The sequence below is a fragment of the Equus przewalskii genome, chromosome 13, assembly GCF_037783145.1.
Source record: "Equus przewalskii isolate Varuska chromosome 13, EquPr2, whole genome shotgun sequence".
Classification (NCBI taxonomy): Eukaryota; Metazoa; Chordata; class Mammalia; order Perissodactyla; family Equidae; genus Equus; species Equus przewalskii.
In genome coordinates, this window is record NC_091843.1 from 67,231,616 (window position 1) to 67,244,141 (window position 12,526).

General features: G+C 34.8%; 1 non-coding gene across 1 annotated transcript; it reads right to left on the minus strand.

The window, feature by feature from the left end:
- Nucleotides 1-302: 302 nt before the first annotated feature.
- Nucleotides 303-408, minus strand: LOC139075432 (U6 spliceosomal RNA). Its single transcript, XR_011525794.1, has one exon. It is a non-coding gene; the product is annotated as a U6 spliceosomal RNA (small nuclear RNA).
- Nucleotides 409-12,526: the final 12,118 nt, after the last annotated feature.

A 12,526-nucleotide genomic window follows, 5' to 3' on the forward strand; every position in this document is an offset into this window, starting at 1 on the left:
TCTGTTCCATTGGTCTATATGTCTATTTTTATGCCAGTACCACAGTGTTTTTATCACTATGGCTTTGTAGTATAGTTTGAAACAAGGAAGTGTGATACCTCCAGTCTTGTTCTTTTTTCTCAGGATTCCTTTGGCTATTTGGAATCTTTTGCAGTTCCAAACAAATTTTAAGATTGTTTCTTTTATTTCTGTGAAGGATGCCTTTGGTATTTTGATGGGGATTGTGTTAAATCTAGAGATGGCTTTGGGTAGTATTGCCATTTTAATTATATTAATTCTTCCAATCCATGAACACAGGATATAAAAATATGGAACGCTTCACAAGTTTGGGTGTCATCCTTGTGCAGGGGCCATGCTAATGTCTCTGTATCATTCCAATTTTAGTGTATGTACTGCTGAAGAGAGCACTTGGGATCTTTTATCAGGGCAGACTTCTGACAGCATGCCCAGTAATGGGCACCCTAAAACTCAGTGCTGTCATTCGTCTGTAAGAAACCCATCCAAAATTGACAGACCCAGTGGACAAGGTCCAATGCCAAGGTGCTAGGTTCTGCACGTGGAATGTAGGCTGGATCTTACCTTTGCGTACTCATCTTGCCAGGTAGTTTTGTAGAGTGCACAACCTACAAAACCCAATGTATAGTCCCTGCTAATTCTTCTATTTTTCTTTAATTCAATGCCAAATAGAAGGGATAGGCAACATAATTTCACAGAATGGGATATAGACACTTTCATTTTGGTTTTCTCCCAGAATCTTCCCTTGTTTAAATCTCATGCCTGGTTTGCAAAAAAGAAAAATAATTCATAGGAATGTTATATCCTTTGTTGTAATCTCCACATCTTCAAAATCAGTATAAATAAGCTGTTATGAGAGAGGACAAGTGGGAGCTTTAAGACAGAAGTATTTAGGTTCTTTTACATTTCTTATATACCGACTTTATAACAGTTACTATGTTGATTGGAATTGTGTGTATATTTTTCTGCTTACTCCCAAAACACACTCCTTAAAGGCAAGGAGAATGCATTTCATATTTGAATTCTAAGCACAGAGCACAGTGCCTGACATATATTTGTCATTTAACGAATGCATGATACTTCTTAGTTTTCCCTGTTTTACTTCCTTAAGGAATATTAGAGGAAAGGATCTGAGATATAAATTTCAAAATAACATGTGGATTCTTTCTAATGAGAGAAGCAGAAGAGCTGTTTCCTAAACTCCTCCATTTCTTTTCAAGACTGCTAAAGTTGGGTAGCACACTTTTATAAAGACTACACCTTACAATACTATTGTAACTAAGATTCAAATTTTTAATGCCAAGGGTTTATTTTTTACTTTTTTTTTCTATTTTACTCCTGGACTCTGGGCAAGAAAATTATGTCAAGTCCTGTGTCAATCATTACTGATAATATGATATTAAGTGGCTACTTAATGACTCTAAACTCAGAGTTCTATTTCTTTACGTTAGAAATATAGGAGAACGTATTTTCACTTAGAATTGGGTTACATTTGTTGAACTTCTTCACAAATGCAGCACACAATTATTATTGCTGTACTAGTATTCATTGAATACCCACTGGTAACATAGCTCTCTGATAAAATATAAGAACTTGACAAGTTGTGGCTTGGCTTTGAAATAGAAAAATGGATTTGAAGTTGCCTACAATAGGATTAAACACTGGAAGAAACAACAGACTGTATTCAAAGCATGATTGTATTCAGCCCATGATTCAACACACCTTGGAGTTCAGCCAGCGTTATAGTTAACGTGGATGGGATGGATGTGGTGCTCAATTTGTTTTCCTTTTGATCTCATTAGAAGGGTTCTCATGTGAAGGACTTTACAGATTTTTACTTTTAAACTATAGTATAGCAAAAGGACTCTTTAAAACATTTAAACTTGATTTTATTCTACCCCAGAAGTACCAGGATCTCAAGGCAACAATTTGTAGTTCTCTAATAAGATAAAACTCTCTCCTCCTCTTCTATACGGGTTTAGTGCCTGCAGTAGGAAGACAACTTTTGTAGCAGTACTACTGGAGGCTGCCATGTTAAAATCCTTTCCATTTGCAGGAAAACTCCATTGTTGCTGATAAGGAATCAAGTGGAAAATTAGAGCCTGGGATATGAAAATCTCTCTGATGATTGTTTAGCACAAAGGAACATTTTTGTTTTGGGACTGAAATAAATCCCTATATCTATTTTTAAGAAATGCTTATAGTGTAAATATGTCATTCATGATTCTTCAAACATGAGCTTTGCAAAATGAGCTTGGAAATGGCCTATATTTAAATCTAAAAAAACCTCATGACAAAATGATACTAACTATAGAGCTTACAATGTTTTTTGTCATTTAGAGAGAAAAATATAAAGTCTCTGATTTCCTGTGGTAATTAGTGCCTCTTTTATGGAAGCATAAAATGCTCTAATGGTAATGTTGTGGGAAGTCATTTGGTTTTTATCAACTGCTGAAATTACTTTGGATGTTGTCACTAAAAATAGTGAGATATATAGGTGTGACAGGCGTTCAGGGTGCAGCAGCTCTCACATGCCTGCCGGAACCCGATTTTCTTTTGAGGCTCATTTAAAGGGCTTGTAGTTTCCTCCCTCACACTATGGGAAGGTCATTAACTGATGCTTCTTCAATTTCTTTTGTGGAGGTGACAAAGGGAGCGTGTCTGAAAGAAAGGAGGTCAGAGTGGAAGAATGAGAGAGGAAGCAGGAATTAGGGAGACACTTGAATTTTTTTGTTTGTTTATTTTAACCTCTTAACAAAGATTAATCTAGCAAGTTTCCAAAACATGATGACTAAATTTATCCTTTTAAGCTTTATAAAAGCAAGAGGATCTTTCAATATTTCTGTGTAATTGGGAATAAGACCAATGCGAGAAAAGAGAAAACAATTAACAGAGCAAGATAAAAGACAAGATGAGAGGAGAGAGAGAGAAATGAGAGAGTGAAAAGTCTTTTCCAAGCTTCTGTATTGTAAGAGATGGTGAGGGTCTCTCTGCTCTTTTTCAGCTCAGTAAATCTGTTAACATCTTTTCTTTTGCTATCACCAATCTTTTTTTGTCTCTCTCTACTCATTCCTGTCTTATCATTTTCCTTTCTAAATGTTCATCTTTATGAAAGCCCTCATGTTACACTTACAATTATTTTCCTAATACTGACTGCTAGAAGCTTTCCCTTTATTCCTATTTCCATTGGATGGTTAAGGCTAATGAACCTGTGAACATCATAAGCTTTCTAATTCTGGCTGTGGCGGCCCTCCACTGAGGAAAGGGGTTTCCTAAAGTTCTTGTCTGTGAGAAAATATTGGAGTGGGGCTAAGTGTACTTGGGTCACATAATGATGGCCAGTTAGTTAATCTGTTTTTGAGAACACGTTATGTTTTAAAACTTTGTTAATCCCATGATTATTCAGTTGGTGACAGGTAGAGAAAGTAGTCCTAATTTTGGAATAAAAGTCTGAGATTGCTTGTAATTAGTAGTCATGAGAGAAAGTTTGTAGGAATATGCATGGATTAAAAGGATAACATATTTTATTCATTGAGTGAAGATAATTGTAATTGTTCAGTTGACCATTTTCACTTTCTGGGCAGACAGGATGACAACATTCACAAGCCTAATTCAGAGTTAGTGTGTGACCATGAGGCAGTGTTCTGGCAAAAGGGAATGTGAGAGGAAACAATATGTCACCTCCAGTCTGAGGCATTTAAGAGTTAGTGTGTTTCTTCTTCTCATCCATCTCTTTCTTACCCTGGCTTGGCAATCCTAGAAACCGCTGAAGGCAGACATGAGGAAATGAAAGGAAATACCTGCCTAGCTGCATTGAATTTTTCATAAATAAGAAATAGATTTTTATAGTACTAAATCCCTGATATTTCAGGATTTATTTGTTACTGCAGCAGAACCTAGTTGATCCTGACAACTACATTTAGTACAGTATCCTGGTACACACTGTCCATTAAATAATTGTCCTTATTATTATGATAATATTCTGTGGGCCTGTTGGGACATGAAATAGAGTTATACTTTATCGATAATAATCTTTATGAAAATGAAATTAAGATATATTAGGCAAATATGAGGGAATATACATTATAAATTTATTGAGTTCTTTTGGTTCACTCCATGTATGTTTTAGGATGAGAGCAGTAGAATTATTTTCATTTAGGTATACTGTGTCTATTTATACAATCTCTTACATAAGCAGCAATGTCTTTAGTCTAATTTTCAGAGCTATGACTTAAAGAGTTAAGAAAATGGAAAAAATTTTAGAAGATAGAAAAAGGGAGAGAAGTGGAAAAAAGAAGTAAGAAATACAAGAAAGAGAAGAAGAAAGAAAAAAATTGTCTGTGGAGTTATTTCATACTATCAACTCCATCAATAGACTACTATAGTACTAGGGTGTGTTTTCCAGACTACTAAATGGGGGAGCCAAAATCACTGAAATCACTGAGTGTATTAAATGACTCATAATAAAGAAGCTGAGTAGTGAATGAAGCACTCTAAGTGTCAAAGTTGTGGTCATCAGTCATGGTTTGACCACTTATATTTCTGAAAGTTTTAGGAGAAGATCCAGGAAATGTGACTGCACACAGATAGGTCTTATAATTAAAGAGAGTATTTGGCAGTTAACAAGTCAACTTACATTTGTCAGTAAGTCTAACTTCAGTTTTCTTAGGTGAACTTCGAAAGCACACATTACACAGTTGTTATGATCGCAACACTCCAATTGTACACTTTGTTGAGAGCTGTGCATGTATTTGACATCCTCAAATTATACTCCTGTTAGAAAAATGCAGCGATGTGCTTTAGCAGTGAATGTAAACTCTAGTTTCTCTTAAAATGCTCATGATTAGCTTGACATCTGGAAAATTGCTCCTTAACGTGAATGGAATAGTTTCATATCCTTTTATAGAAGATACCTATTTAGATCTTTTTGAAACTTTTTAATTTATTATGCTTCTTCATCTTGGCAGAAAAATGGTTCTCTCTATGAAGAAAAGTTAAAAGGAATTCACATATCCATTAGTCAGGTTTTGCTGTGGCAACAAATTTTTCTTGCCTGTGGATTGAATAATCTATCTATGGCTTGGCTGAGATTGGCTAGGGTTGGATTCAAGGTTGCTCCACATATCTCTCATTATGAAACTGATGTGGAAGAAATAACAGTCATTGGGGCAAGCTCTTTTCATGATGGAAAGCAGGAAGGCAGGCAAGAGGAGCAAATGGAAATATGTGATGCCTTTCAGAGTCTTTGCTTGATGTTGCATGATTTCGTATCTGCCCATATTACTTTGGTCAAAGCAAGTCACGTGGGCAACACCAAAGTCAAGGTGGGTAGAGATGGATAGTCCTACTCTAGTAGGAGGTCTCGCAGAGTCTGTGACCTACAATTCTATTATTAGGAAAAAACAGAATAGCAGTGAACAGAATCCATTCAATCACACTAGCTAACACCAAATATAATTGTGAACTCTGATGGATTAAAGACTTAAATATAAAAGGTAAAAAATATAAAGTTAATAGACGAAAATCTAGGAGACTATCAAGCATAGTAGGAAGAACTTAAACAAAAGTATAACAAATCAAATGAAAGAAAATTAATAAATCTGTTTACATCAAGATAGATTTCTTTTTAATGAAAGGCACTATGTACACAGTTAATAAACAGATAAAAGATTGGGGAAAGTTATTCATAACATCTAAAATCAACTAAGAATCAATACCTGAAATGTGAGGAATTCTTTGAAAAGAACAGTTTTAATATAAATATGTGTGAAAGATATGAGAAGGCATTTTCAAAACATTAAAGCCAAAAAGCTACCAAGCACACATAAAGGGAAGTCACAGAATCATTAGCAATCATAAATATGTAAACTAAAATAAGATACTGCTTTACAGCCACTGTGCTGGCTAATATTAGAGTGCTAAATAATACTAATAATGCAGCAGTGCAATAGGAACCTTCATGCACATCTAATGGCAAATAGGTTGTTGTGGACATGTGGGAAGTAATCCAGGACCAGTGAGTCAGTTTATGTATACACATACCCTATGATACAGCAGTTCTTTTACTGGGTATAATCCAGAGCTATCCTCACATAAAGTCATAAAGAGACGTATGAAAGGGTTTTCTTTCAGAAATATCGTGTTTGTTCTTTCTGGAAGACTTAGTTGAGGACTAAGGTGAGGTAAGCAAGGCAGATCCGGTGCAAAATTTAAGGAGGCCCTGACTATAGGGGTCGTGTAAAACATCAGCACAGGAGAGTGCACTCACCCAAGAGTGAGGGCCTCCTTAAGTTTTGTACCCTAGCTGCCTCACTGTCTCACCCTAACTGCAGCACAGGCCGTAAACTGGAGTCAAATTAGGTGTCTATCCCTTGCAGAGAGGGTGGATGACATGAAGTAAATGCGCAGGTTGGAGAATTACACATCATTTAGAATCATTATATCTCTATATATTAGAGATAAATATAGCTATAGGAGTGAGTTTTAAGTTGTCTAATTAAAAAACCCAGGAAACATCATTGTCTGCTGTTCATTTTGAAAATGAACATATAAAATGGTATTTTATTTAAGAAGCAAATATTAACTAAAACAAAGACAAAATAAATATATTTTAATGGATAAACTAAGAGGAAAATTAAAACTAATAATATAGCCTATTTAAAAATATTCGTGGTGTAATTTCCTTAAAATTGATAAAGCTAAAACATATATTTTTTATAATCATAAAATCAAAATCATTTTATATATCAGAAGTTTTTAAATACGTGGGGAAAATGTTTATATTATTCAATAAAATGCTAGCATATACTTTTTGATGCTCCCCCAAATAACTGACATATCTACTTCTCAAGCCAATTTAAGACATTGTGAAACTGACTTTGACGTGAGGGCTCACTGTGATATATTTCATCCAAAGACTTTGCTGAGCTTTTGGTATATACTCTGTATTTCTAAAAATTATGAATAGATTCAAATACAAAAATAATATTGTCACAAATTTGAGAAAAAAATGTAGATGGTTTGGAGACCTTTTAGCAGAGTGAAGAGTTGAAGTTCAACGTTGTGGTCCATTTTAAATCAGACTTTTTCCTAGGTTAATCAACTTTTACTGTCATACCCTCGTTGAGAACAGTAACTGAAGATGGCAGAGAACTGCCAGATATCCACAAAGGGCTACTGGATATTTGGAAGAGATCCCTGGTGGTCTCCAAGCAGAAAATCTGGTCTATCATCTGCTACAGACCAGCTTTCTGACTCTGTCTCTTTCTTTCCTCAGTATTTTCACATTCTTCAATGTCTTCATTTACAAAATATAACTGTTAATTAAGTGTGTCCTATATCTCTGAGGAAGGTGTTGGGAGAAGGGGAATTGATCAACTGACTTGAAAGCACTTTAAAAAAATAATGTTTATATTCCTACATTTAATGATAGCGTTGTAATGCTTATTTTGGAATATGTTTTAAAACAGAACAGCAAAATAAAGTCATAATCTAAATTTCCTTGCATAAGAGGTAGTAACTGTCAACATGAGTTTGTTTTTCAGTCCTGTTTAATTTGGAAACTGGCCTACTTGAATACCCTTTAGCAGAACCCCTACTTACCCAGCAATAAAGAAGGGCATAATGTCAGATTTTAAACTACTTTGTTTTCCAAGTAGTACAGCAAATAGTTACCTCCTTCTCTATGTGCTTTTAATTATAGAAAATGATGGTCAATGGTATAGTCCTGCCAAAGTTGTATACGTACAGTGAACAAGATTTATAGACATCAGGTAACATTGTGTGCACAGATTTGCGTGTTCATTCAATTACTATCCTGATGTCTGTAGTCTAATTTGGGACAAATGGAGTAGATTTCATGCCAGTCTTGTGCTGGGGAAGCCACAGGGCTGGTACAATGCTTCTTCCTGGGGATGCTACAGAGTAGGTTACCCACGCAGCCTGGACACAAGGAACTCTCTTACCTTGTAATTCTCCCCTTCAGTAGGCACACAACTCATAAATGTGAGAGAAAGAAATATCAAGGATTACATAGGAAGGCTAGTCTGTCCTCTCCCGCAAACACTGCTACCACCACTATAACTGCTACTGTTACTACTACTATTTATTAAATATTATTTTTTAAAAGACTTATGTGGGTAATATTATATGTATAAAGATTATGTGGATTATAATATTAGTGCTATTTTACAGATGAGAAAAATTTAGTTTAAATTTAATTTGGAGAGGTGAGGTGATTTATTCAATATCAGACCTTCAGGGTTAAAGAGAAGCATTCTGACTTAAGAATCCACAAGCTTGGAAAATTATAAAGAGGAGGCTATTAGCACTTTAAAATTTTTAATTAAAGCTTTTTTGATTTTACCAAGAATTACATAGTTGTTTCATAATACTGTTCTTGATATAAACCCACATACTAGAAACCACCATGCATCACTTCCATGTATATACTAGACCCATTTTCCATTAAATTAAAGTTGTACCACAACTCATGATTTATATTTCAGTTGGTGATGCTTTTCACAAACGAAGTGATTTCTAACTGAAAGCTACAATTTGATCATTTTTAAGAGGCTTAGTCTTATGACTTATTAACTTAGATGGCACTGCTACTACTTATGTCACATTAGATAATCATGTGTATTATATTCCAACACTAAGAAAATGTGGCTGAATTAACCCTATAAGGAACCAATACTTTATTTAAAGTTATTGGAGGATAATGTGTTGCTTTTCTCTATTAGGTGAAAATTCAAAATTATTATTTAAATGCACTCATTTGCAAATTAAAGTTAATTAACTGCATTCATTAAAGCTACACTTACCTACAATGATTCTGACTTGATTATGAATATTATGATTGAGTTACAGTTATTCAAATGCCATTTAAATTTACCTTCATATGTTACTTCAATCATAACCTCAATAATCATGATAAAGTTACACAAAATGTATTGTCTTAGAAAAATATAATCATGTCATGTATATATGGATATTTGTATGTATTTAAACATTGTCTATGATTAAAACTTAATAATTTCTCTAATAACAACTAACTGCTACTACTAATATCTTCAAAAAGAGTGATGACCACTTGAGTTTCATGGTGGTCATAAGTATTCTCTGTATGATGTTATCTAAAATAATACAAGGCTATGTGTGCCATCTGTGGTCTGTACCAGGTTCAGTGGTAAGCACCTTGTTTGCATTATGTCTTTTAATCTTCCCAAGAGCTCCATGAATCTGAAAATTTTTTAATGAGAATTTCTGTGGGCAAGTTGCATTCTAGACACTGGGGATGCAGCAATGAACCAACAATCAAAAATCACTACCCTAGGGCTCACATTCTGGTAGAGCTAGACATTCTACCAGAGCTAGTTAGAGCCCTAGTAGAGTTCACATTCTAGTTGGGGAAAAAGACAAAAAGTCAGTAAAATAGAAATAAAACAAAAATATAATATTAATATTTGTTTTAAACAGAAAAAGAATGTAGGGAATTAGGAAAGGAAGTGCCATGGAGAGGGGGTAAAATTTTAGGAAAGGTTTAAGGAAGTTTTCATCAAAAAGGTACCATATGACCAAACACCTAAAGAAAATTAGAATAAAAGCCAAATATTTATCTGTAGGAAGAACATTTGCAATAAAGGGAGCAAATGCAAAGCCCCTGAAGTAGGACTTTGCCAGCAAAGAAGGAGCCCAGTGAGGGGAAGGGAGAGGGTGTGAGATGAGGTTAGAGAGGTCACTTGCTCCAAATCACATGACACAGGTGATAATTGCCAGAGGAAGAACTTAAACTATAAGACAAAATGACAAGCAGTCAAGCGGATCGATAAAGATAAATAGATGGATGGGTGAATGAATAGATAAATCAATGGTAGATAAGTAGATAGATAGGTAGAAAAATTGATTAATAAATAGATACCCAGTTATTTTATTATTCCTTCTAAGAACCTTGGTCAGTCCAGTTTGCTGACTAAAGCAGTAGATGCTTATTATCGGAGAAAGAAACTGAGTAACTCTGTGTATGGCTGCCCAATGTTACACCAAGTGTTAGCATCCGAGTCAGATGCAGAACTGAATGCACTAGATAATCTCTAGAATCTTTAGGAAAAAGGATAAGAAATTATATCCCTAAATTTGATACTTCCAAAACAAGGATAAATACTTTGTGGAACACTTTCACATTATACTCTAATTACCACAGCCTCCTTTAAAGCACATATGGGTTTAACGTTGATATTCTGGCATCCTCTTATTGTAGGTCTGATTCCTTCTTTTAGTTCAGCAATCTGAAGAATAGCTTGTTCTGTACCAGTACTGCTCACACTTCTGTCATTCACTTTCAGCCCAAGACCTTCAGGAACACACTGAATGTGAATGAGTTGGGTGCTCATTTACTGCAGTGAGCAAGAACATACACCACGCGGGAAGGTGGAATGTCTCATAAAAGGGTGTCAGAAAGAATCTGTTATGGGATTTGAGTTTTGGTTTGGTGATGTGGAGGAGGTTTAAGGAAGAGAGGGCTCTCTGGAATGGATGCTGTCAGAAAGCAGGAGCAATTCTGTGACTGGGGAAAGTAGCAGCCACTCGTTTAGTAAGGATAGTGTTCGTTTTCCTGTGGGTGGTACAGTGACCTTGTCTTTCTTTGTCCTTAGACAAAATTAGGAAGTAGACTTGCTTTTTCTCATGTAATCATGTCTCAGAGTAACCTTGCCTGAAGTCGGTATATTGTGAGATTGTTTATCAAATGGGAATATAAATGGCATAGATGTGAGTGTCAGACCAGCTTCTGAATGTCAGGGCCTGCTCTCTCTCTTTTGCTCCTCACGTTTCTCAGAACTTTCTAAGCAAGGAAAATCAGCCTACATATTACAGACATATATAATTTTGATAAACTATGTAAATCATATGCAAAATCTAAAAAATGTCCCACTCCATGAATGTACAGAAGGCATGAAGTTTATTCAGCATAAATGTTTTATTTAATGCAGTCCTAAATAATTTTTAACTTTGAATATATCATTTTAATAAGTTGCTATTTCTTCTAATGGCCAAGAAATAATTTCTAAAACTCAAATTTCTGGAAATAAATTTTAGAAATAATTTCTAGAAGTAAAAACTCTTTCACTTCTTGGAAATATATGCCGTAAGAGTCTGTTCACAAACTAACACATTCAGTAAGATCAATATTTATGTATTTTTTAAAAAGACCTAACAGAATATCATTTTTTAGTGAATGCACTAGTTATCAATCATATGACATATTCTGTGCAATATAAAATATATTTCACACTGTTTACGTTTGATCATTTATGTCATTTGGCTCATATTCTTTGCAGCTCAATATCCTCAGAGACTTAAATAACTAAAACTTTTTCAACATCTCTTTATCAGAGGCAATGTTTTTCTTATTTTTCCTTATTTCCTCTTCTATCTTTTGCCACATTAGCTTTTTAAAAACAGGCTTTATTTTTTGCAATAGTTATAGGTTTTCAGAAATATTGAGAAAATCGTAAAGAGAGTTTCCATATACCCCACACCCAGTTTCCCCTATTAACATCTTACATTAGTATGGTACACTTGTTATACTTAATGATCAAAAATAATCCTTATTATAGATTAAAGGTGACAGTTTATTCATATTTTGTTATTTTTCATCTAGTGTCCTTTATCTGTTCCAGGACACCACGTAGAATACAATATTATATTTAGTCATCATGCCTCCTTAGGCTCCTCATGGCTGTGACATTTTCTCAGATTTTCCTTGTTTTTTGATGATGTTGACAGTTTTGAGGAGTGCTGGTCAGGTATTTTGAAGAACGCTGAGTTGTTGGAATTTTCTAATGTTTTCCTCATGATTTGATGGGTTGGGTTTTAGGGAGGAAAAGCACAGAGGTAAATTGACATTTTTATCACATCATAGCAAAGGTATGCATTATTAACGTGATTAATCACTGCTGACATTGACCGTAATCACCTGGCTAAGGTAGTATTTTTCAGGTTTCTCCACAGTAAAGTTACTCCCACCTGATTCTTTCCATACTCCATACTATCCTTTTTGGAAGAAAAGTCACCTGTACATCCCTGTCTCAGGAAATGAGAAGTTATGCTCTCGCTCCTGAGGGCAGAGTATCTATGTAAAACTATTTGGAATTCTTCTGCATAAATTGGTGTCTTCTCCCACTCTTATTATTCACTCATTTATTGATATCAGTATGAATTCATAACTACTTTATACTTAGGGTTATAATCTAATACTATTTTATTAGTTTTCTTGCTCAAATTCTTTCAGCTTTGGCCATTGGGAGCTCTTTCAGTTAGCTCCTGTGTTTCTTTAACATATCCCATCAATGTGTGTGTGTGTGTGTGTGTGTGTGTGTATGTTTTTTTTAATACATCCTTATTTTCTGGCAATACAAGATGCTCCAGGCTCATCTGTATATCTCCTACCCAGGCCTACGATCAGTCGTTTTCTCAAAAAGCTGTGATTCCTTTTCTTGGAAAAGGGTAT